This window comes from Meles meles, chromosome 5 (genome assembly GCF_922984935.1).
Source record: "Meles meles chromosome 5, mMelMel3.1 paternal haplotype, whole genome shotgun sequence".
NCBI classification, from domain to species: Eukaryota; Metazoa; Chordata; class Mammalia; order Carnivora; family Mustelidae; genus Meles; species Meles meles.
The window spans coordinates 14654340-14680945 of NC_060070.1; the positions used below are offsets into that span (position 1 = coordinate 14654340).

The 26606-nt window shown below is 39.2% G+C and overlaps 1 protein-coding gene and 1 pseudogene across 10 annotated transcripts in view; both read left to right on the plus strand.

Annotated features, from left to right (window-relative positions):
• The window catches only part of SYNE1 (spectrin repeat containing nuclear envelope protein 1), a 469526-nt gene that overhangs the window by 31854 nt on the left and 411066 nt on the right, over positions 1 to 26606 (plus strand). The window lies entirely within an intron of this gene.
• LOC123942790 lies at positions 23463 to 23561 on the plus strand (annotated as a pseudogene).

Here is a 26606-nt window from a genome sequence, read left to right on the forward strand (position 1 = left end):
ACACTGCTTTTTGAGATGTCCTCGCATTGCTTACTGCTTAGATCTCATTATATAGAACCATTTCTCTTGGCAGTGTTTAAATTCCATTCCTACTGGAACTACTGCTAAGTTTAGTGACTCTCAAATCACTTCAGGTCATGACTTCAGGTTAGTGTCCAAGGTGCCCCTCTGCTCATGGTTTGTAATTCATCTTCACTCTGGAGCTATTCAGCCAGACTGTATCTCTGGGTTCTTTGTGCTTTGGTAAAGGAAAGCATTTGCATCCTTATCCTGCCATGGTTTTCCCACCTAGCTTAGGCTACTGTCTTTTATTTCCTTTGGTTGCCCCTCCCAGAGATCTCAATGGCCTTCGTTATGGAAATTCCATCTCAACCTATTGTTCTCTTTTCTTTGGCTTGTCTAACCTGTGTTGACTAGCTCATGGTTAAGGATGAATACCCAGTTAGGTGAACCTCCACTTCTTCAGTTAAGTTAAGCCTGTGCCTGGCTAGGTCTGCTACTGTTCATGGTCATGAACGGGCACCATTATCCATAAATCCTGTCTCGCCATAATCACAAGCAAAGACTTGTCTTCTTTCTATTTTTAGGCATTTAACGCTCTGTTGAACTTCTACCAACGTTCCTGTTTTTGGTTAAGTGAGAGCCCCCTAGCTTGTTATAAATTATTAGAATATACCTTGTATGGTGAACAAGGCTTCCTCACCATGGACAATCTCATACCAACAATATCATTCTAATTCACAAGTTCTCTTTAGTGTTTTAGATTTGGAAGGTGATCTTAACCTTCCCAAATTATTTGGGTTTATGCTTGCAACTGTAAGACAACATAAATACATGGGAAGATTCATAGTAAGGCTTCTATTAAGAGGGAAGCTGTTCATACTCTCCCTGGGCATTGCGTTCCTTACTGAATTATCATTTTTGCTTTACCATGGCTATATTTAAGTAAGAGCTTTTAGTTTCATGGTGCATAAATTCTTACTCAGAATTTCTGAGAACTCTACAGATTACATTTTTTTTCTTATGAAATAAAGAGCCATTTAGAGGAAAACTTTGCTCCAGCGATTCCAACCCCTTCCCTCTCAATTTCTCAAAACATCAAGGAAAATTTAGACTGCCAGAGGGCAAAGCCAAGAAGAAAGAGGAAACTAATTATAAGGAATAGAGCTAAAAGATTGTCATTAGTTAAAAGAAAAATACAGTGGCAAACTTTCAGTAGATTCATTTGCTTCCTTTTTTTTTTTAATCATTTGCCAGCCAGCGAGCACATCTCCCATAGGGCAGAAAGGTTACTATAACTTCTACTTGGTCATGTCTGATCCAAAATTCTGCATTCAATTTTCCATGTAAGATAAAGGAGACACCAAAAAAAGATTTTTAGTTTTTGTTTTTGTTTTTTTAATTAGGAAACTTTTTTTTTTACACACTTACTAGCCATTGAAATAAAAGTTACTGCTTAGATGATACATGTTGTACTCTTGAGTCTTAAAGAAAGCTCTGCAAAGGTGAGGTTTGTTTGGACTATCAGTTCCTTCTCACATAGGTGGTAGCAGCTGTTCCTCGTCGCCTCTCGCCATCTGTTGTCTTATTTTGTCACCTCTTCCAAGGTTTTTGCCACAACACATCTCTCCCGTTACTGTTGAACTGTTCGTCTTTGTTACTATATGTGACATTTCGGGGCTTGTCAACTGCTACTACATTTAATATCTTGGTCAGTGCTGGCTAATACTACTGGCCTTTGCTGGCCCTTGCTGCTACTCAAGGAGAGACATTTCCAATCAATTACTGCATCTTCTCAAGCCCACAGTATTTTGGGATTCAACCCAACTAATACTTTCCATTATCCTATTGGTTCTTAATGTCTGTACTTACTTTGTCTTCTGCTTTTTACCTACCAGTTATTATTCCCTGTGTTTAATGCTGATCTGTTGACCTGTAATAGCTTATCAGAGTGCAAAATACACACTAGAATGCTTGCAATTGCTGTCTTGGGATAAGCAGACAATGGAAGACAGGGTAGTGTAAGTAAAATAATAACCCTAAACGCAGTTGACTCAAATGAATCCGACCCATGGATTTTAATTCTTGTCAGAGACAGGAAGTAGCAATTTAGTTATGTAAATTATCAGTATTGTGATCAATAATTTGGAGATTTTTACCAAAGCAATTGACCAAGTCTCATGAAACATTTTGCAGTTTATTCATCCCATCTGCAATTTGAAAGAAAAACACTGATCTATCTGGTTGTGGTACATAATGTTCAGAGCACTAATTCCAAGATGCATGTCTATGTGATGTTTAAAAATAAACTACCTCTAGGTGCTTAAAGGGAAAACATCACGTTGTTTCCAAACTCGAATGTCTGTTGGTTTATTGAAACATCTAGAATCTCCCAGCATCCATTTCACATTCAATTTAATAAAAATCCTCCACATCTTATTCCTTTAGGAACCAAAGGTATTTTTAGTTCTTTGATCTGAAAGCGTTACCTGTGCAGAAGGGCTCTAGAGAGGGAAGTGAGGGGAGTTCTGGAATGCATGTGGGTGTGTGATAACCTAATGCCATCAGATAAGTAGATCCAAATAAGACTGGGAAAACAAAACAAAACAAAAAACCCCACCACTTCTACCAAACCCCGCCCACCCCCAAATCCATTCTTCTTCTGTATTCCAAGCACTTACTAGAGTAAACCACAGTAATGTTTTCCTTGGCAGGTTTACAGAGCATTTATTAGCCCATGGGTTCTCCAGCCTAAAATTTATGGCAATTTGGGAGACTCACAAGGGCGTAGACTTTGTGCTTTAAATAAATTCAGAGTGATAATTTTTGTTTCCTATGAATTTTCATTATTGAAATTATTAAACAAACAGTAAGCTTTCCTAGACTGCTTTGCTTATATATCTTATGTGAAGCTTGCAAATCAAATCCCTATGTTTGCTCTCTTTTTATTTTTTGAATGTTGTGGAAGACTTGGAAGACTCAGAAGAGACCTCTGATCTCTTACAAAACAGTATGACATCACTTGAAATTACTAATTATTCTGCTTCTCTCTGTGACACAGATGAAACAACAGCAAAATATCTGGCTTAGAGAACAGCTACATGAACAAAAACACTATTAATAATGTTGTAAAAGCTCTTGTTGGTCAGTGTATTATTTGTCAGATATAGATCAGTTATTAAATATATATGTATATATTACTGATGCTGGGTCTACTGGATTCTCTTATGCATAAAGCAGCAGATTTACCCAGACTCTTATAAGCTGTTATTAGCTGTCAACAGTGATGAGTAATTTACCACTTCGTCCCTTCCTCTTTTCCTCTACGAAGGATGAGCTTTCTTTTACCCTTATAAATTAAGAGTATACCATGTCCACATGATGCTATTTTGAAAATCTTGAACCCGAAACCATGTTTATTCTGGGAGATATTGCTAAGACACCACTGAGTTTGTGGGAAATTGATCAAAGTGATTAAATTATTTAAAGAAGAATAATCTTAATATTTTGATGTGTACACTCAGTTCCTGAATCTGAGCTCCAAGCCTGAGCTTCTTCCTCCTCTCAGCCCCAGGAGAAATCTTCTCTTTCTTACTTTGATATATACTTTGTATAATAAAAGGACAGTGCATTTGTTACAACTTCATCAACTCAGTGATTCTACTGAGTTAGAGAGTGCTCATTGATCAAATCTTAAATCTCAGAAAAAAGAGAAGAAAAAATATGCACATAAAAGAATCATCTCCATATAAAGAGTAAATGATACCCAATACCATAGTTGCCATAGGAACTATGAAAGAAAAGGGAGGTTTTCTAATGGAGAAAACCTTTCCATTTAAACTGTAAAGTATATTACATATTCAAGCATGTATTTTACTTTTTTTCCCTTTGAATATATTCATAATAATTACAACAGAAGAAAGAATTCCTCACATGTGGTTACTTTCTCATTAGACATGTCCTGTACAATTGGATAATAGTGGACGTTGTGCCTGGAGCTTATATGCACTCATTTCGAGCAGAACAGCTAGCTGAGCTACTGAGTTTAATGCAACTGAGGTATTTATCTTGCGCTCATTAAACCATATAAATTTCATAAGGGAGAAAATTTGAGGCAAAGAGGAAGATACATCAGTGAGCTTGAGTTAATGTGAGATGAGTGTCTGTTTGATGTTTAAAGATAAATTTGCCTACATATGCTTAATGGAAAAACATCATGTTGCTCAAAACTCTAATGTCTGTTCTTTGTTAAAATATCTGGAGCTCTCCAGAGCAGTGCATGAAAATAAAATCCACCATTTCACATTTAATTTAAGAAAAAAAATCATGTTGCTGAGATTTAAAGAAAATGTTAAGAGTGGTTTTATTGAACTTTATCTACCAATATGATATCTACATTTTCCGTAGACATACGGAAGCCCTCATGTCCTTGGCACAGAGGTCAGGCAGTTTTTGCCTCTGCCTTTGTCTGCACTTCTATAGAGAACTAGTTCTTTGTGCAATAAATCAGTGCTCCATTGAGTTAGAAAGCATATAATGCCAGATTTACTTAAGGCTGTCAAAATCAACAGGAAGGAAAAATAATAGGAAGGGAGATCTCTTTTCAGTTAATTTTTAAAAGCTTTGTCTTATGAGTTCTATAGTTAAGAAGATATAAGTAAAACAGTCCTATAAAAATCATGCTTCTGTACCCTTTCCTTTCCCTCTTCTTGTATCTGACACTTACCATAAGCATAACCTAACTGTTAACAATTCCAGGCACTGTATGTAGTAAAGGTTTAAATTAATAAGAATAATAAGGGAGAATCAAGTTTAAAGTATAAACTATAACATTTTTAAAATAAGAAAATGATCAAAAATATTTCTGCACAAAGTTGGCCTTTAGGTATATATCGACAATTCTTTGTTTTTATTTTTTATTGAGATATAATTGACATACATTATATCAGTTTCAGGTAACAATATAAAGATCTGGTGTTTGTATATACTGTGAAATGATCACCACGATAAGTTTAGTTAATATCTGTCATCATACAGAATTACAGAACTTTTTTCTTGTGATGAGAACTTTTAAGATATATATGCAAGTTTCAGGTACACAATACAGTGTTATTAACTGTAGTCACTGTGCTGTACATTATAGTCCCTGGACTTATTTATTTTATTACTGGCAGTGTACCTTTTGACTCCCTGTATCTATTTTGCTCACATCCCAACCCCTGCCTCTGTTCACTGCAACTATCAGTGTGGTTTTTTTTTCCCCCCACCGCGGGGGTGGGGGGATTTTTTTAGATTTAACATGTAAGTGAAATCCTGTGGTATTTGTCTTTCTTTGTCTGATTTATTTCACTTAGCATAATATCCTTACATTCCATCTATGCTGTTGTAAATGGCAAGATTTCTTTCTTTTTTATGGCTGAATAATATTCCGTGACAAATATACCACATTTTCATTATCCATTTATCCATTGATGGCTACTTACGCTATTCTTACGTTGTCTTGGCTATTGCAAATAATCAATAATTATTTCTTCTCTGTGGAAGGTCCAGCCAAGGCACACAGATCAGAGGGGCCTTTTTTTTTTTTTTTAAAGCTCTCCTTTTGCTCCGTGTATACTTGGAAGAGAAGCACAAGAAATACTGAAGGAGCCTGTTGGATCAACCTCAGCTTTTTACTTCTGTTGGCCATGATTAGACCAGCCAGCTCTGCCCCTCATCTCATACATATGGCAAAGTCCCCAGTTAATTACTTGGGATATAAAATATCTGAAACATAAAAGCATAGAATTTCAGAACTAGATGGGACTATAGAGATCATTGCCCCAACAGTGGCATCTTACAGGTGAGGCAATTAGAGCCTTGAAGTTTCATGCTTTGTCAAAGTCTGAACTTTGGGTTAGCTGCTGATACCACATCCCCTTTATAAAATTTCTGAAGTTCCCACTAGGGGCAGACGCAGAGCCAAGTACATTTTTTCTGTAACAGCTCTGTTAACAGATTTCTGTTCTAATGATTCCAAATTCAGGGAAGAATATATAGTTTCTGGCAATGCAGTTTGGAATAGCGCATAGCAGCATTTTTAAGTATTATGATAAAGAGAGATCCATGATTGCTCATTTATTCATTCATTAACCATTCAATAAACTTCTGCAATAGTACTTGAGTTAAGGTTGTCGGCAAAGGCTTGGGTCAGAGTTAGCATTTAATCAGAGAGCTGAACAAAAAGGATGGTCCTTGAAATGGTGTAGGATATTCCAGCCTATGTGAAAAACAAACATAAAGCTTTGCGGAACAAATTTTGCCAATATATCTGGGGGATGAGGCATGGAATTAACTGTTGTGCTTTAGAAATGTTCATGTTGAGATGATAAGTATCCAGTGGCAATGTTGAAAAGCTGTTTCATCAAACAGGCTGGAGTTCAGGGAAGAATTCAAGACTGGGGATAGATGTTCGTGGTCCAGGGACCTAGAGATGACATTTCTCTGGATGAGATCTCCTGAAGGAAAACGGTCAGCAGAGAAAGAAGTGATCATTGCTTACTTGGTCCTCACCAGTATTTGCAGTTTAGCAGAAGGGCAAGAGGCAACAAGGGAAAACAGAAAGGAGAATAAGGAAAACAAAACAAAACAAAACAGGAGGAGAGATGGCTTGGAATCCATGTCAGTAGAGTTTCAAGAATGAGGGCATAACTAGCAACACTAGTGTGCTGAGAGGTCCTGTGATATGATACCTGTGAATTAAGCTTGGGATTTGGTAAGGTTTAAGTGTGGCCCTGACAAGAATGTTTCATGGCTCCTAGTGGAGATGAAAGTCTGACTGCCGTAGGGCTTAAGAGAGACTGGGAAGTAAGGAAATGTGACTTGGTGTATTAGAAATTCCTTGGGTTGTTTTTTATTACAAGAGAGTAGGGAAATTGATGGTAGCTGGAAGGAGACATGGGATCATGTCATGAGAGGTATTTACTTAATGAACTAATTTTAGTTATTTTTGGAATAAATTTAATGCACGAGTCAATAATTTGAAATAATTACTCTGTTTGCTATAACTGAGTCGCATGTATCACCAAACACACACAAAAAAAGTTTCGTGAAGATTGCATAGATTTATATCAAGTTCAGAATAAATCCTGCAGGCAGGATAGTCTGACCTCTTCTTAGACCAACACGTGTGTCAGGGAGGCAGTGCATTCTATCTTTGGAGAGACTCAACAGTCAAAACCAAGTTCTTCATGTCTACCCAACAGAAATGTCTTCTTGTAACTTGTAACTGCATTTAGGTGTCCTCGTTTTATCCCATTAGGCCGCACAGACCTTGTTGGGCTCCCACTGCTTGTGAGGTGACCCTGGTCTCCTTGGTATTTCTTTTTTCTAGGCTGATGCTTCCATTCCCCATGTGCTCCTTCTATGAGATGGTTTCACATCCCTTTACCAGCAGTTCCTTTCTAGTGGCCCATGTCCCACATACGACAGTATCTCCTTTGTGACTTCAGCTCTAAAAATGACTCCCTTATTTAGCCGCTTATGCCTCTCCAGCATTCAAGTGAAGAGGAATTGAGCAGAATGGGAAAAAAATGAGTAATTCCCTGATCTAAAATGTTCATAAAAAGAAGTTAACGAGAAGGTGGGTGAGTGCTTGTCAGTGATGAGTTTGGTACGAAAGAGCAGTCATTACTGTCTCCCCTGACCCGACGGATTATAGGACACCTTCGTGAAATCCCACTTTACGTATATGCTGAGAGTACATTTAGAAGCTCTGCTTAGCGATCTTATATAACTTTCACAACATTTTAAGCAGATGTGTCTATCCTTGTTTAGTAAATGAGAAAATGCAGGCCCCCAGAACTCTAAATAAATAGTCCAAAGTCACATTGTTTGCAAATGGCCCCTTTGACATTAAACCCAAAACTTGTCTGACCTCAGAGGGTTTTTTTAGTCATGACCTGGGTACTTGTACTCAGATCACAGGCTGGGAGCACCTTGGGTGTTTTCCTTGCTCTGTGGTTCTTTAAGATGTGTCGTTTCTTAACACATCGCATTATATTATACTTTTCATTGTAGCATGATTTTCATTGTACTATACTCTTCAGATGTTTTATTTTGTAAAATATTTCGTTACATTCTTCTATTGAGTATCTTCTCTGGTCTGGTACTATTCAAGGCTCTTTAGGAGAAACTAAGATGGGAAAAACTCAATCACCACCCCTAAGAAGTTGATATTTCTGTAGAAAAGATAAACACAAAAATAATTACCCAAAGTGAATTATGATGGGTGATCTTGGAGAGAGGCACTAGTAAATTCTCTGGCCTCTAGATCCACCATATGACAACTAGGAGGACATGATCAAGTGGACGATCTTGACATTCTCCACGAAAAAGTTCAATGTCGGATGAATTTTAGAGGATCAGTGAGTAAGGCTGTCCACAGGTGGGTATATTATACATGTATAATAATAGCATAAACAATGGGTTGAGGTAGGAAACCCTAAGATACATCAGAGGACAGCTTGTTATTTAATTCAGCTGGAGGAAAGGATGCATATGGGACAGATCAATGGGAGAAAAGTGAGGAAAGTCAGGAACATATTGACAAAAGTATGACTATTGTTTTGTACCTGGCAACAGAGAGACATACATGACTTTTTTTTTTAAAGAGAAGTAATAATTTTGCTACACATAGGAGGCTCATTTTTTGGTGTGGGGGGTGGTTTTATTTTAGTAGTTAAGAGAAATTACATTTGTAATTTTTTTAAAGATCTATTTATTTAAGAAAGATAGAGAACATGAGCATGGGGAGGAGGGGCAGAGGGAGAGGGTGAGAGAATCCCAAGTAGACTCCGTGCAGAGCATGGAGCCCAACTAGGGCTTGATCTCACTAACCTGAGATCATGACCTTAGCTGAAACCGAGAGTTGGTGGCTTAACCCATTGTATCATCCAGGCATCCCTTGTAATTATTTTAAGAATAATTGTTTTTGCCTTTTTGACACTATGTAACATATAACAACCTATTTGGAATATGACCTATTTGTATTTAATGGATTTGCCCTATCACTTACTTTTGACAGTTTTTTTTGTAAGTTGAGACACTGTTGTATCTTCAGGGGATTATTTCATAAGGTGAACACAGTTTAAAAATTATTGGGAATAACAAATAAGTGAGATTTTAGAGGAAGTTAGTTCTGATTCCCTGAGACTATAGAGTGAAACCAATAAATAAATAAATTGGTGAAATATGAAAGACTGTATATAAGAAAAAATAATTGATTTAACAAAGATTTGCTAAACCCTTTATTTCATTTTGAATAATATTCCAAGTGAATAATTATAATTCATATTTAGTTTAAAAAGCTCACAGTAGGCTGTCATACTGGTCCTTTGCTCTCCTCTCGATGTCTCTCACGATTCTTGCTTGACTCAAAGCTGTCACATAGTAATACTGATATAAATTGATGGATAAAATGCTGACTATAGACTTAGATGAAAAGCCCCCATTCAGTTCTATTTCTGTACCTTTCAGATTGTAATTTATGCCATGTACCTCTATCTGTTTAGATCCATTTATTACCCAGACTCATTTTTGTGATTGATTTTCTGGTAAGAGGATGAAATTTTTTTAAGTTAATGGGTTTTTTATTTAAAGCCCATAAAAAATAAAAAATTAAAGTAAAACTAGATTTATGTTAAATTTCCTAGTAGGAAATGGCTTTATGGGATTACTAGTAGCCTTTACTACATAACCAAAACTATTAATAGAATATTTCTTTATTACATATTTCTTCAATAAACCCATGCTTACAAATGTCTAATAAATGCTCATGATTTCTTTTAAAAGGAAAAGTTGAAATACAAGCATTTAAAACTACTCTGGGCTTTTCGGGCACTTGGGTGACTTGGTTAAGCAACTGACTCTTGGTTCCTGCTCAAGTCATGATTTCAGGGCCTGGGATTGAGCCCTGCCTGGAGCCCTGCGTTGGGCTCTGCACTTAGCTCAGAGTCTGCTCCTACATTTCCCTGTGCTCTTCTCTACACTCTCTCTCTCTCTTTCTCTCTCTCAGGTAGATAAATAAATAAAATCTAAAAAAAAAAAAAGAAACTCTGGGCTTTTCCCAGTTTTGCTTTCACAATCTATTAGCTGAGTATCTCTCCTCCTATGTAGCTGTAGAGGGGTAAGCTGGCTCTCTCAGGCAAGTGCTGTTAGCGCTGGGTGCCCTTCCAAGGACCGGGCTGGGTGAATCTTTCCAGGACAGTTGTTCCCCCAGACCTCTGTGGATGCAGGATTGGGGCGGGGGGTAGTTACCTAGGAAGCTTTTATAAAATGTGTGTGCACGTCTCCTCTTATCCTCCCTTGAACAGCAAGAGGAGGAAGACAAGGCATGTGTGTTTCAAAAGAGCTTCTTCTTTTTTTTTTTTTTTTTTTTTTTTTAGATTTTATTCATTTATTTGACAGACAGAGATCACAAGTAGGCAGAGAGACAGGGGAAACAGGCTCCCTACTGAGCAGACAGCCCGATGTGGGGCTCCATCCCAGGATGATCCCAGGACTCTGGGATCATGACCTGAGCCGAAGGCAGAGGCTTTAACCCACTGAACCACCCGTACCCCCAAAAGAGCTTCTTTGATAGGTCTGATATAACCCATTTCTCCCTCCTCCCCAGTCACTAGTATCCATAATGTAGGGGCAGGTTAGCCTTCCAGGAGGATTGTTTTTTCTTCTCCCAGTTCAACCTTGACCTTGCTTGTCTTAGAACCAAGTCAAACACTGGTCAGAGCTCTCCAATTTGTATCTATTCAGGGAATGAAACCATAAAACAAACACAGTAAAAGAACATGAATAGTTCTTGCCTTTCTATATGGTACTATAATCATTGATCATTTCAATCTTAGAATATTTTATACACTGAATTGTGAACTGTACGTAAATGACCTATTTAATATAAGACAGTGTGAGACTCTCCTAGGCATAGATTATATAATAAACTTATTTGTCCTTACTGCCTAGCACAAAGCCTCAAATTGGAATTTTTTTAAAAAGTTTCTGTGGTTCTTATTGTCGGCACTGATATTATTTTAGTCCCTACTGTCCGCCTTAGTGCTCAGTCTAATTTGGGGAATCTGTATCTGATGAGATAGATGGGTGGTCTGTGTTGAAAAGTCTTGAGAGCCAGCTGCACTGTTGAAGTCTACAGGTTCTTCCAGTAAAGGATAAATATTAAGACTTTTAAAAATATTGTGGAATCTATGTCTAAGACAGGTGGCCAGTAAAATTCTGGTATCGTTATTCCTAAACAAAACAACATATACAAGCCCAAGATAGGAGCTTGCCTCTTATTCAGAGTGTCTGTCCACCTGACTGTATGTTGATGTACTATCTTCATAATCATAATTTATGCTAGCTGAATTCCATGTCATAAAGTGAATTCCCTCCAGACAAGTCTGACCTAAAACACATGACGAATGACAACCCTAGTATCTTAGCATCTTACATGACGAGTGACAGAGGTGTTCTAATCTCCCACAACGGTATTGCCACAAGAGATTCTGTATGAGAGAGGATGTGGGAAAGAAAAAGAGAAGAAGGTACGAAAGAAGAGGAACTTGCTAAAGAGATAAAGTTCCCGTTATACTCCTTTCTGCCTGAGCAACTCACCCCATCAAAGTAGCACACCTTTTTCATGATTCTGCTCCTCATTATTTTGTGCGATTGAATTGGATTTTCTCCAGTCCTGGACTTTTTAAAAGTTTCTTCTTTTCAGTAATATTTATCACAGTGGAAATTTGGGGCAACCTAAATATCTACAAGTAAGGAGATTGGTTAGACAACCAACCACAGCCATACAGTGGGACAATAGACAGCCGTTAGAGTGATGGTGTAGGAGTTATGGTAAAAGATTGGGAGAAAGGTTATCTTAATTTTATATGTCTCCCTGAGATTTATCAAAAACAGTAAAAAACAAAACAAAAAAAAACCCCAGGAAAAATGGTGAGGAAAAAATAGACTCTAATAAATGTGCAAACCGTCATAGTCTAACTTCGCTCAACATCTCTGACAATTAATACCGACATTTGGATCAGCTCAAGTGAAGGGCATTGAGACTGGATGCACACTTCTCCAAAGCTCAGGCAGAGCGGGGGACCCTGTTTTCACTTCCCTTGGGTGCCCCCAGGGCGTGGGGGCGGGGTCCGGGGCCTGAGCCGGTGCAGGGCATCCTGGGAGCTTCCTGTGGCTGCCATAGGCCTCTGGAGCTGCAGGCTCCTCCGTGGCCTCTGTGGCTCATCCAAGTCCTGCACAGGCCCTAGTGTTGCTTGGGAGCTCGTGTTTCCCGTAAAAGCATGCGAGGGAACCAAAGCTCGTGCATTTGTGTGAAACGGCGGCCCCTTGGAAACCGCCAGGCTCCCCCGGCTGGCTGGGCGGCCACCGTGCTCCCACGCCGCGTGCAAGCCGCCACACTGACACCCGCCCTGCCGTGTCCTGGGGACCACGAAGCGCCAGCCCTAAAGGGGAAAGGGTATGCCTCCCTTACCGATGGCACCCCGCTGCTTGGACCGCCACCGGAAGCGGTGACCCGAGGGGTCGCTGGGAATCGGAAAGGATGCCACTGCTCGGCCTCGGGCGCCTGAGGGACAACCTGGAGGCTCCAGAGGCCTCGTGGATGGCAGGGCCAGATGCTGGCGCCAAAGCCGAGAGCAGCTCAGCACCGTGGCCCACCCCAGCATTGGGAGGGCCCCTCCCAGACACGGCCGACAGCTCAGTGACAGCGCGGCCTCAGAGGACCCCCAGTGGCCCCCACGAGGCCAAGGCCCTTGGGGCAAGTGGGGCCAGTCTGCAGCCGCACCCTCCATCCACCGCCAGCTGTCCTGGAGGAGGGACAGGCCGAGAGGAGCAGTCCCCTTGGCATTAATGTCCATCCCTGGTCTGTTGTGACTTAGATCCCCCTGGAGAGCCTGAGGTCACCACATTAAGGGCACAGGTCTCTCTCAAAGTAAGCATCACCGTTGGAAAGGACCCTTTACGAAGATTCCATGACTGAGGCCATAAGGAGCCATTGTAGACAGGTTTATACAGATCTGGTTTCCTCACTGAAGCACATCAGATAATCAGGACTGAAGAAAGAAACAGAGAGATATGTTTATTCTCTTTAATCTTGAATGGATAGAATGTAGCATTTATTAGAATAATAATACACCACCAAATGGGGTTGCTTTCATAAATGTGGGAATGATTCAATATCATGAATGTTCTTAATATAGTGACTCAATGGAGAAAAACCATATAGTTATCCGAATGCAAATTAAGTTATATGAACTTTATACTTAATTCTATTAAAATATCTTAGCCAACATCAGGCTTAAGAAGTTTTAGAAACATTTCTACTGAAGTTAATAGTTGCACACCAGCCAATGTAATCAGACAGGGATACAAAATTTAAAGATTTGAGGTGGTATGACAAAGATTATTAGTTACATTTATATGAATGCATGACTGGAAAACACAAAAGAATCGTTTGAAAAATTGTTAAAAAAAAGTAAGAGAATTTAGTAAAGTGTGGAAGAATTATATAAAGAAAAATTCGAACACCCTTTGGAGGAATATACAAAAGAGGATTTGATTAAATTGGAAGACATATGCTTTCTTAGGAAAACTCACTGTAAAGATGTCATATCTCCTTAAATTAAATGAATATTGTACTCTCAATCAAGGTATTAGCAAGATTTTTTAAAATTTGGATTAACCAAAATGATTATGTTGATTTAGAAAAATAGGCATCATGTAATACACAGAAAAAGAAATCTGCAGAAGAATTATGAGAGAACATTGGTTCCAGCAGACACTGGAATATATTTAACAACCACAGTGAATTAGACAGATCCATCCTTAGAGCAGAATATGTAGTCCAAAATAGGCCCATAGATGTGGGAGAGGGATATTCACTAAATCATTTGGAGACAATTGAATGACCATGGGAACCCGGAGGGAACCCGCTGACTTATTGCTGCATGTCCTTACATCTCACACATGCATAATTACACATTCTCTTTCTCTCTTTCACCCTTCTTTCTCTCTGTCCCTCTCTCTCCTCCCCCCTGCCTCTCTCTCACATAAGTTCAGCTGGACCAAGAATTAAATGTTTGTTTGAAGTTGACTTTTTGTAGGCTAACACCACTTGATTATTTGTGATTTTACATGGCTTAATGCAAATTTTAAAACACAAAACCACAGAATTAAAAGAAATGATAGAGATTATTTTTTTTCTTTTATAATCTGGTAGTGGAGAAATCCTTTCTTAGCAAGTCAAAAACTCAGAATTAAAAAGGAATTGATTTGTACCTTTGAATATGTAAAAATATCTGCACAACAAAACGTATAACTCAACAAAAAGCAAATGAAAAATTAGAGAAAAATATCTGTCGCACATGTTACGTTACATATGTAATGGACAAGGATCTTTATAAATCAGTAAGAAAAAGAAAATTGAACAGTAGAAAATGGACAAAGGACATAAGAAAACATCTGCATTTAGGCGACATTCCTCCAAGTGAAGATACATACAAATGTTCAGTCAACTATTTGGTTTGTAGGATTTTATCGTATGGATCTATTTGCACTTGTATGTGAAATTAAAGGTTATTGACTGCAGCATTTTGTTAAAAAAATGTATACATATATACACACATGTATATACACACACACACATATATATTTATATTTTAAACCTAGAAACATCCTAAGTTTCACAAATAGCAAAATGCATCCATATTGTGAAATATTATGCATCTGTTTTAAAAAGTGATGATTTATATACAGTGTAATGTGAGGATATGGAAGGGTATGTAAATACTTCATCCTAGAAGCCGTGTCTGTATATATAAGAGTGTGTGAGCATATGTAATATTAGCTCATTATATTAAACACTGTATAGTAAAAATGTAAGGATAACCAAGAAGCTATTAAAATTTATTGACATCAAGTTAAATTAAGTGGAAAAAGCAAGATATAATATGACCCTGTCTATGGTCGCATTTTTCTTCTTTCTCTCTCTTTCTCGCTTGCTTGCTTGCTATATTTATTAAAACTGTGTCAGGCGCTGTTGGAAGTGGTTTACATGGATCATCTTGTTTAAACCTTACAATAACCTTATAACTTCTATTATCATGTCCCCAGTTTAGCCAATGAGTATACTGACACGTAGAGTTTCATTCTTTGCCAAAGATCTCAGAGCTAGCGAATGCCAGAGCCTGGATTGGAAGCCAGGCAGTCTGTCCTCGGAGCTTATGTTCATAATCTTTAGGCAATAATGCTTTCCTGTGCATAAATGCATAAAAATCCATCACAGAGTCACATAGAAAAAGAGTCTGGAAGATACACCTTTATAGTCACTGGTAAGATAGTATAAGCAATTGTTTTTCCTTATGATTTTTCTCTGTATATTGTTCTATAACACGGTGCATTTTTTACATGACATTTTTAATAGGGTGTTTTTTTAAAATCATACTTCTGTATATAAATTATATATTCTCTGGCCATGATACAGTTTTACTGTGCTACTACAGTTTTGTTTTGTAAATCAGGCAGGATATTCTAATATGTGCTGTAAAAAAGCTCTAACACACCCGGGCCTGCCTTGTCCTCTAGTGGCGGAATCTAGCATGTTACCCAGCAGCTAGTTGTGGTATTTTAGATTTACACTTTCCACTAAGAAAGTAATCAGATCAGTGCTTCCTTATGTTGGCATTCCCACGTACCTTTTATCAGTTTCTGTTTTCTTGGAGAAAAGTTGCACAAAAGGCAACTATCTCTCTATTAAGAGTGTCTGGGAACATTTTTTGTTGTTTCAGGCTGATTTTTATCCTTACTGAGTGTTTAAACAGTCTATGCCAGGGTGCCTGGGTGGCTCAGTTGTTAAGCGTCTGCCTTTGGCTCAGGTCGTGATCCCAGGGTCCTGGGATTGAGCCCCACATTGGGCTCCCTGCTCTGCGGAAACCCTGCTTCTCCCTCTCCCACTCCTCCTGCTTATGTTCTCTCTCAGCTGTCTCACTCTCTCTCTGTCAAATAAATAAAATCTTGAGAAAAAAAAAGAAGACTTTATAAACAGTCTATGCTAAGTTCAGTTTTCTTAATCTGGGTTTCTGCCTATAATCCATTTTTTTTAATTGCTTACTATTCCTGACTTTTCTAAAAATATTGATTTTAATTTTGAGACTCAGTGGAATAGTAGCATCTTGTCTTTGTTTTGTGTTCATACTGCGCTTTTCAAGGCTTGACGACTGACCTATCTTGGTTCATCATATGTTTATTGGCAGACATTTATCTGTGTTGTGATTTGCTGTGACGATGTGTAGAATGTTATCTGAGGTAGCTGTATTTCATCATTTTGAAGTTACATTTCCAAGTTTTCCGGACCATTTTACAGATGAACCCCTGACTGTTTTCTGGGTACTGCTTACAGCCAAGATGCTCCTGGGTTTTGCTTGCACGGATCCTATGCAGAGGTCTTTCAAAATTTCCAAGCTTACAGGAAGTATTGTAGGAATTCTTTGGCACATGAAGTTCTTTTTTTATTCCAATGTGACTATTATGTAGTTATTTTTAGATGAATTTTTGACCTTTAAATTGGTGCAGAGATAGATGCTGAGTTTTTGCTTGTCATGGAAGAAGTAAAGCTACTTTTTATCTACTTCAAGTAACTTTCTTTTTCACAATCTTACGCTTATGCCATAGAGGTTACTTTTTTTTTTTAATTATTTATTTATTTATTTGACAGAGAGAGAGAGATCACAAGTAGACAGAGAGGTAGGCAGAGAGAGAGAGAGGGAAGCAGGCTCCTTGCTGAGCAGAGAGCCCGATGCGGGACTCGATCCCAGGACCCTGAGATCATGACCTGAGCCGAAGGCAGCGGCTTAACCCACTGAGCCACCCAGGTGCCCCGCCATAGAGGTTACTTAAAAGTGTGACTATATGGTTACAATCTAAAAGTCTTGTCCTAGCTACATACACATGGATAATGCTAACTCAGTGTTTGAGACAAAATCATTTTGCATCATAGGGCTAAAACAGAGTGTTTATTTACTTGGTTGACTGGTTGTGGGAATGGTCTAGCTAGCCAGAGCCATATATCCATACTAACATAATGTGTTTAATGTGTTTACTTTTTTAAAGCTTTCATGAATTCTTATATAGTTATATTACATTTTTGTTTATACCCCAGGAGGAACGAGAGGGAATCATAAATAGTATCCCACTGGTTGACAAAAATACACAAATTCAGTAGTCTCCTCTTTTCCACAGTTTTGCTTTTCACAGTTACCCATAGTCAGCCACAGTCTAGAGCAGATGACCTAGCTCCTGACATGGTCAGAGGCTCAATAATACAGCCTAAAGATTGATCACAGTGTCTCTGTCGTTCACTTCACTTCATCCCATCATGAAGGCCATTTTATCATCTCACACCATCAGATGAGTGAATATAGTACAACAAGATATTTTGAGTGAGAGATAGAGACCACACTTATGTAATTTTTATTACAGTATATTGTTATAATTCTTCTATTTTGTTATTAATTATTAATCCCTTACTGAGCCCAATTTATAAATTAAACTTTATTGTAGGTATGTGTGTATAAGAAAAGACATAAGGTTTGGTTATATATAGTTTCGGTTCTCCACTAGGGGTCTTGGAACATATCTCCCTTGGATAAGGAGGACAACTACTGTGGGTATTCTACTCCAGTCCCAAGGAAAGGTTTTATTTATTTTTTTAATTATTTGTTTAAAGAATATTTATTTATTTATTTGACAGAGCAAGAAAGCACAAGCAGGCAGAGCGGCAGAGGGAGAGGGAGAAGCAGGCTCCCCGCTGAGCAGGGACCTCAGTGTGGGACTCGATCCCAGGACCCTGGGATCATGACCTGAGCAGAAGGCAGTCACTTAACCCACTGAGCCACCCAGGCGCCCCCAAGGAAAATAAGTTTTAGATACAAAGTAACTAAATAGAGAAAAATAGGCAGCATACTTAGAGGGACACTTTATATCAATTTTAGTGAGTGAGAGAAGCTTGATACGAAAATAAAATAAGTAACATGGATCAAATACACTAATATATCATTACTATTTTGTTTTGGAAGTTCCGTATTTCCTCAGAATTTGCAAGCCATGCTTCCATACTTTCCCTCCTGCCTTCTCTGTCTCCCCAGTATTATGGGGGTGGGATTAAGAATGCAGGCTCTGTGGCCATCCTGCTGGATTATGACTCTCTCCTTTGCTACTTAGTTGCACAACTTTGGAGGAGTTGCTTATCCTCTCTCTACCTTTGTTTGGACACACATAATACGGGGCTTATGAAAAAGATAGACTTCCTGATTTGTTGTGAGGATTAAATGTTTATCCACGTCAAGTGCCCAGAACCCATAAGCAGTGTGTTCAGTAAATGATGCCAATTTCATTATATTGATGTGAGTAAATTCAGCTGTATCCATTGAACAGGCTGTGGTTGGAAGAAAGAGAAAAGACATTTATCCAGATAGTACGGTGCTCTGCATCTTCCTCTGATCCTGGAGCAAATTAGACAAGAATTGAGGTGGGCATCCAGAGCCTGCTCTTCCCTCAGTTGGTCTTAACACCCACCTGTCTCTCAGCGCATGCACCTCCCCTGCCTAAGTATGATTCTAGGCTTAAAGAGAAGATTTTTGGCATGGGGCGGTTGGGTGAGCCTAGTGGCGGGTATTGAGGAGGTCACGGATTGCATGGAACACTGGGTGTGTGCATACACAATGAATCTTAGAACACTGAAAAAATAAAATTAAATTAAAAAAAAAGAAAAAAAGATTTTCCTATGACGTGGCTAACACAAGCTAAGTGTGTCATTCTATGAGATTGCCTTCATGTGACGGTTTTTGACCTGCAAATTTCACGTAGTTCAACCTATTACATTATCGAGTGCTCAGGTGGTAAATTCTTGGGTTTCGTTTGCCTTGTTTTAGAATTTAATTATTGAAAAAGATAAGAGAGTATGTATATTTTTTCCTCACTCCCACCCCCCCACCCCCCACCAGGGAGTATGTTTTCTGTTTTTCTCTTTCCTTGGGTGGAATGTCTGTTTTTGAGGCAATTTTGAGTAGTAGAAATGTGTTTTTGACAACTTGCTACCTCCAATCCATACCTATTTCTTTCTGCTCTGCCTCAGGGCTCATGCATCACCCACATCTGCTCTCTCAGGAAAACACCTAATAAATTCAGTCATGCAGAGGAACAAATGGCAAATAAGGCAAAGTGTTCTCCAAGAGGCGTGCAGATTTCTGTAACCATCATTCTCTTTAAGGAGGGCAGGAGCCACAAATTATGGACTGAAAGGCTTTACTTAGTCATTGGAAATTTTCATGGGGCTGGAGGCAGGCAGCAGGGGTTTGATGTAGGAGAGTTCCTGAAACCTATAAAAACACACACAGCCCATTTCCCAGCTTCTGGAGGTACGCTTCCCTGTTTCTCCTTTTTTTTTTTTTTTTTTTTTTTTTTGATAAAGACTTGAAGGGGGCACCTGGGTGGCTCAGTGGGTTAAGCCTCTGCCTTCAGCTCAGGTCATGATCTCAGGGTCCTGGGATCGAGCCCCACATCAGGCTCTCTGCTTGGCAGGGAGCCTGCTTCCCCCCTCTCTCTGTAAAAAAAAAAAAAAAAAAAGACTTGAAGACCACACATTGAGATTGTATAATAGATAACATTTATAGATTTCTTATTATCTTCCATAATCCTCACAATATCCTTTGGTAGCTGGTAGACATTATCATGATCCCCATTTTAGAAATGAGGACATGGAGACTTAGAGCAGTGAGGTAACCCACTCAAGGCCAGTAAGCTAGTGACAGAGACAGCACGCAAAGTGTAAAACTGTGGGCTGGAGGTGTGAGGAGGAGAATGTTGATTGTGTTAGCACCTCAAGCCCCTTCCCCCTGAGATTCCTTGATTTGAGGATGGGACCTTTGAGGCCAGTGTGTTCCAGAAGTCCTGGCTTGTAGCTGTCTTTAATGGCGGTCATTATTTAGAATCTGAGTAGAGATAATTAATAACGTATTTTCATGTATTCCCTTGTAGTGAAAAATAACTTTTAGTTTGGTAAATATATTACCAGAGAGTAGCTCTGATAAGCTTTTTCTGATCTGTAATATTTGTAATATTCAGAAGCTTTCTAATAAAAGCATCTATTTAGTTATCAGAGCACTCCATGATTTTATCCATATTTATAAACAGACAAATGCTGCATAAAATAATTTGATAAAAAAACAATTTAAAATACTGACTGAGTGCAAGAAACTCATGTAACACAATTGTGCTAAAAGGAAAGTACACCCTCTGTGTTTGAGGCTATTAATAAATACTGAGTCATTTATTTTGCCAAAAATAGAAGTATATTTTCTAGAAATTAATAAATAAAAGCCGGTTTCTTATTAGAGTGAGTGCAACCCTAAATTATATTTTGTGCTATATCATTTGTGAATCGAGATAGCCATTTACATTTCAAAAGCCCTTTGAAACTAGACATTAGTAGAATACATTATCACAAGGTGATATAACATGATTTGTTCCTGAACTTCCTGCCGAGATTACTTCATGTTTGTAGCTGTTCAGGACTGCCACCACAAATTATACCTTTGCTCTTTCTTGTTAAAGTTAACTCCGTGTGTTTGTGTCACACACACGCATGCACACGCATGCACACACGCATGCACACACGCATCCTTAAGCACTTTCAGGGCATGAAAGGGGAGTAGAATTGACATTATTACTACAAGGAAGGATGGACTACTCAGTGCTACTCTACATAGTAGGAGAACTACTTCAGAAGTGTTTAAGACAAGATGCTACTAATTTTGAGAGGCGGGAAAGAGAACTTCCAGGTATGATGGTATCTTGGGAGAACTTGCTTTTGAACGAGGTGCTAAGGAGGAGGAGGATTTTTACCAGAAGCTGTAGGAGAGCTGGAGGTGTCCAGGGTGGCGGGGCCAGCCTGCGCAAAGGTGGGGCAGAGGCAGCTGGAGAGAGGAGCCCCGGCTGAGTTTATGAAGTGTGCAGAGGCTGCCGTTTGGTAGAAGCAAGCTGCAGTGCAGTCGAACTGACTATGTGGGTTATTGGTGACAGGACTAGAAAGTAGGTTGAGGCCAGGCTGGAAAAAGTTTTGAGTCCTGGGATCTGGAAAAAGAACCCTGCTAGGCAGTGGTAACCCATTTTAAGGTGGCAAGGGAATGATGTTATCAGAGTTATGCTCTGAAAAATTAATCTAGTGTTAGTGAGTCGTGTGAATCAGGTGGCAGAGACTGGACTCAGGGGAGGCTAGACAGATGCAGAACAATCAGCCGGAGTGTTTATAAAAATACCACGCCCGGGGCCTACCAATAGTGATTCTGCAGTCAAATGCTCTACCACTGAGCTGTACCCCCACACCCCAGGAGTGATTCTGATTCAGTGAGTCTGGAGCGGCCCAGAGGTCTGCAATATCAACAAGGGCCCCATTGATTCTTAGGCTGGTGGAGTGCTGTAGTCTTTAAGGACCCCCGAGGAAGACTTAAGGGTATTTAAATTGAAACTGGAGTGGGTGAGGCCTGAGGGTGACAGGCCTGACAACAATCAGCGGTGACTTGACCTTGAGACTTGGTGCGGGAGAGAGGCCCACCTGTGCTGAAGGAGACTGTGTTTACATGGCCATTTCCCTACCCAGAAGTCCCTGCTCGACAAGGACACGGTGGGCACTTGGTGAAGATTTGTGGAATGACACCACACTTTCCAGGCTCAGAAGTGCGGGTACAGATCTGGGCTCTTTCTCAGGAAACGGGTTGGTCACTCAGTTTCAGGTTCTGATTACCTTTGTGGCTGAGAGAGCAGTCTGGAGCTCTCCCTTGTCCCTGTCCTTGCAGGCGTCACCTCACACCTACGCGCAGGAAAATACTAGCCCACACAGGCCGTACATGGTTGAGCAGACTCTGGTTGGCCAGGAATTCAGTTAGTTGCCGGTGCCACGTGGAGGGAAATTCTTTGCACACATCAGTTCACCCCTCAGCGGTTCCTGAGGCCTCCTAGGAAAACTCTCGAAAAACTTTAATTGGCCAGCTCTGCAAGGGTACACTTTAGTAGAGTTTACCAAGTGGAGAAAAAACTGGTCAATGGAGAAAGTAAGAAATTGTTTAAAAAGCCAAGAGAGGGGCACCTGGGTGGCTCTGCCTTCGGCTCCGGTCATGATCTCAGGGTCCTGGGATCGAGCCCCACATCGGGCTCTCTGCTCAGCAGGGAGCCTGCTTCTCCTTCCCCCTCTGCCTGCCTCTCTGTCTACTTATGATCTCTCTCTCTCTGTCAAACAAATAAATAAAATCTTTAAAAAAAAAAAAGCCAAGAGAAAAGCAATGCTACAAGATGTTGGTGGATGTTCCCCATAAGCGTCAAATAGACCTTGGGTGCGTCCTCAGGTCTAAGTACACATGTGTTCTGGTTAGCCGTGTCTCTGTAACAAACCACGAAAACTTGGCAGCCAAAAGCAATCTTTTAGATTATGCTCACACATTTAATGGATCAGGATTTGGACCGGTCACAGGAGAGACTGCTTATCTCTGCTCCGTCATGACTGGGTCCTCAGCTCAAAGACTGGCTTGCTGGGGGCGGGAATCATCTCAGAGCTCTCTTAGCACGCGTGGCAGTGGATGCAGGCTCTTGGCCGAGGCTTTTAGCTGGAGCACCTGCACGTGGCTTCTGTATGGCCTGGTTGTCCTCTAAACGTAGTGGCTGGGTTCCCAGGGCAAGGGACCCGAGAGAGCAAGGCAGAAGTCTTTTTGCCTATAAGACCTAGCCTCAGAAGTCGCCTAGCATCACTCTGACAGGTTCTGCTTATCACAGCAGTGCGCAAAGTCCACCCAGTTTCAAGGGGACAGAAAACAGTCTCGCCTCATGGAAAAGGTAGCAAGGTTCTGAAAGAGCATGTAGGACCAGAAATGGTGTGGCTGTCTTTTTCAGAAAATGCAATCCTCCACAATATGATTTTAAAAAGTAAACCTCTCAGTGTTACAAAATTTAAACCAGTGGAGTCTATTTAGTGAAATGCAGCTGGTAAAGTATTATTATAATTATAAATTTACATTGCTTGGCTATAGGCAGATGAAGTCAAATATCTTCTGAAACAAATTAGAATATTAAATTAATATCTGTTACCAAAGACTTAATAGATTTTTAGGTGGATAACCTGGAAATAAAATGTGGCTTTTACTGCTAAAAAATGTTGATGGAATAAACAGAGAAGTGACAGTGATGTAAACAATTATTTAGATGAATTCATGGAAGAGATATATGCGTAGTACTTAGAGGTCAGAATTCTTAATTACTAAAGTTAACAGGAAAGCAAGACTATCACTGTCACTGGGTTAACTAGCCTGAGAGCCTCCAAAGTTGGGAAACTTAGAATCAAAGAATATTAGAATTAAAGAATATGAAATTTTAAGACTATACTTTCAGGGATCATTTCTATAGTTTGTTACTAGAGAAGTTTCTCTGAATGTGTAGAGTACCTAAAGAATATGAAATTTTATATCTCATGAGTTTAACTCAAGAAAAATAGTTTGCTATTGTTTGGGGGCTGATAATAGGAAAAAAACCGTTTCTTCTATCTAGATTTTAATGATTTAATAGATTTAATGATTTAATAGAATCAATAAAAAATTTAATGTTTTAATAGAAAAAATAGAAAGAAATAATAATACAGACATACACACACCTGTACACCCACACCCACACAAACACTGTGTCACATTATAAAATATGTAGGACAGGGAAATGCAAGAAGTAAAGAAGATGTGGGGCTTGTTCCAAGAACCGTGTGTTTTCTGACGTTTAGTTTCTGAGTGAGGCATATTAGATGCAGTAAGTCTTCTCATAAGTAGGTACGTTACAGTGTAATAAATAAGTGAATTATTTTATTGCCATATTGCCTGAAAAGCTAAAAAAAAAAAAAAAAGTCATGCCTATAATGAGATGTCTCACATCTGTAGCTCTTTACCCCAAATCTGATATGAAAAATTACCGTAATGATTAGAAACATTTCAAAGATTGTATTTACTTATTTGACAGACAGAGATCATAAGTAGGTAGAGAGGCAGGCAGAGAGAGAGGAGGAAGCAGGCTCCCCACTGAGCAGAGAGCCTGATGTGGGGCTTGATCCAAGGGCAGAGGCTTAACCCACTGAGCTACCCAGGCACCCCTGGAAACATTTCAGTGCTAGAAAATGTTTTTGATTTAAAATACCGCAAATAGGTCAGCTTTAGATTCAGTTTTTTTCTAGGCTCTTAGTGAATTTTCTTTACCAGCAGCAAGATACACAGCCTCTTGCAAAGTATGTGTCAGTGTGTCGGTATTTCTGCCCGTTAATATGGGCTTTAGCTTAGCTAAGTAACTTCTTTAAGACCCTACATTAATTGTAGCTCCTAATAAAATTCTATTACTGAGCCATTTATAACAGGTTTTATTCTTGTTAAAGAATAAAAAATACTTCATTAGCCCCAGTGATTGTAAGTAGTTTGATTTAATATAAAGAAAAGAAAAGAAGACTATCCCTTTTTAATGTAAGAACAATTGTTATTGTCTGACATTTGAAAGCTGGCATGTTATATATTCCTCCATTTCTTTTTTAAAAGCCCGTCTTGCATAAAATGATCAGTGTTAATTAACACATTTTTTCTTTGGCCCCCAATCTGTTTTCCATAGATCTTTTGTTAATGTTCAATCATTAAGTTAAATTGTATCTCCATTTCCTCTGCTTGCTTTGAGGGTTATTTACTCTTCTTTAATCTAATAGGATTAGATTTGGGAAACACAGAGAAAAAGCTGGATTTTTCCACTGGTTTTTGATAGCCAGATTTGGAATAATGTAAAATGGTTTCTGTACTTCCTCTAGCGAATTTTAATAGGAAGGTCAAGAATCTGGCTATTTATTCTTATACCTGCTGTGACCCAAAGTCTCCTGCCAAGGTTTTGAAATCCTTTTGGTCTATGTGTCATTATCTCACTTGGAAATACCTGTGTCTTTTGGGGTGAGTCACCATTTCGTAGTAATGCTTCTTTAGCTACCTCTGACATATTTAAAATAATAATACTTAATATCTAGTATTGTGTACTTTAGAAGTTTTTTTGATGGAAAAAGGACTAGGTTTAAAGAAGTGAAACACCAAGTTGCAAATGATTAGTCATTCATCAAGAACCTGCAGTATAATGAACTCTCAAACACTGATTTATTGAAACAGAAAAATAACACTGTATAGGAGAGTGTTGTAGAGTTGGCATAGCAGGACTCAAAAGTCAAGACTAAATGCGGGCTAGTATTTCTTCCCTATATGCCTCCTAATCAGTTATCCCCAGTCTGTGCTGGTGAGCTGTGGCACAGTAATATCTTGCTTGCTCTGGACCACTTGAGAATCTGCTTATGCATAACAGCCTTTATTTTCGATATATCCTGTAGCTACAGAATGTGAATACATGCCAATAACTGCCAGGGGGCAAACAGCTAATGCAGATTAGATTTAACATTAGTAAGCAAAGATGGCTTGCACATGTGAAAAAGGAAAAGAAAAGAAACCTCCGCAGGAACCATGTGGTAGCCGGCTGCATAGCTACAAGAAAGGCATGCACAGGCACGTCTGCGGATTACTCAAGGTCCACTTTGTCTTAGTGGGCAGATTATGCAACAGTTGTTTCCCAGAACATTGCTGATAACACTGAGGAATTAGAAGAGAAACTTTGTTTAAACTGAGCATTGTTAAAGAGATTGTATGCACCTCACGTGGCTAGAATGGAAGATAAGAAAGTTTACCATAGATTAAGTGCCTGTCCTGTTCCGGGCATGTGCTCTGTGTTTTATACATACATTGCCCATTTAGCTTTCCAGCAGACCTGTGAGATAGTTGTTAGTTCTCTATTTTAGATTAGAAGAAACTGATGCTCAGATAGGTTAAGGCACTCGCTCATTTTGGGAACTAGCGAGTAAGTGGTGGCGAACTTAGGTTATTCTGACTGCAGAAATCCCGTTTATTCTCATGATACCACACTCTAAAAACAGAAAGACATCTTAGATGATTACCCAACTATATTGAAGTGTGGTATCACTGCTCCCTTGAATGTTACGGTAATTAACATAATTATATTATCAGGCAGATATTTCAAGGATCTGGAGCACTGGTTTTTAAGCCTTAGTTTGGACAAGAATTATATGAGGAGTGTGTCCAAAGAAGACCTCTAAGCCTCTTCTGAGATCCTCCTTCAGAAGATCTGGTGCAGAACCCAGGAGTCTGTAGCAAGCACCACGTTCGGATGCCAGTATCCATGAACAGCATTTGACAATAAAAATCTAAGGAGATGTAATTCAGCCCAAAGCATCAAGAAAAGCTTCTTTTAAAATTGTTCGGCTCAAAATAGTATTTCATTAGGAAAAACATTAGCAAGTGAGTCTTCTTTGAAGTAGAGCTTCAGGAAGTTTGTTACATTCCCACATTGAAGACTGCAGTCTCATACCATGGGGCCAGAAATAACCTCATCATCTGGATATACTACCAGGTGTTTTTCAGAGATATAATTTATGCCTCGGATATAGGAAC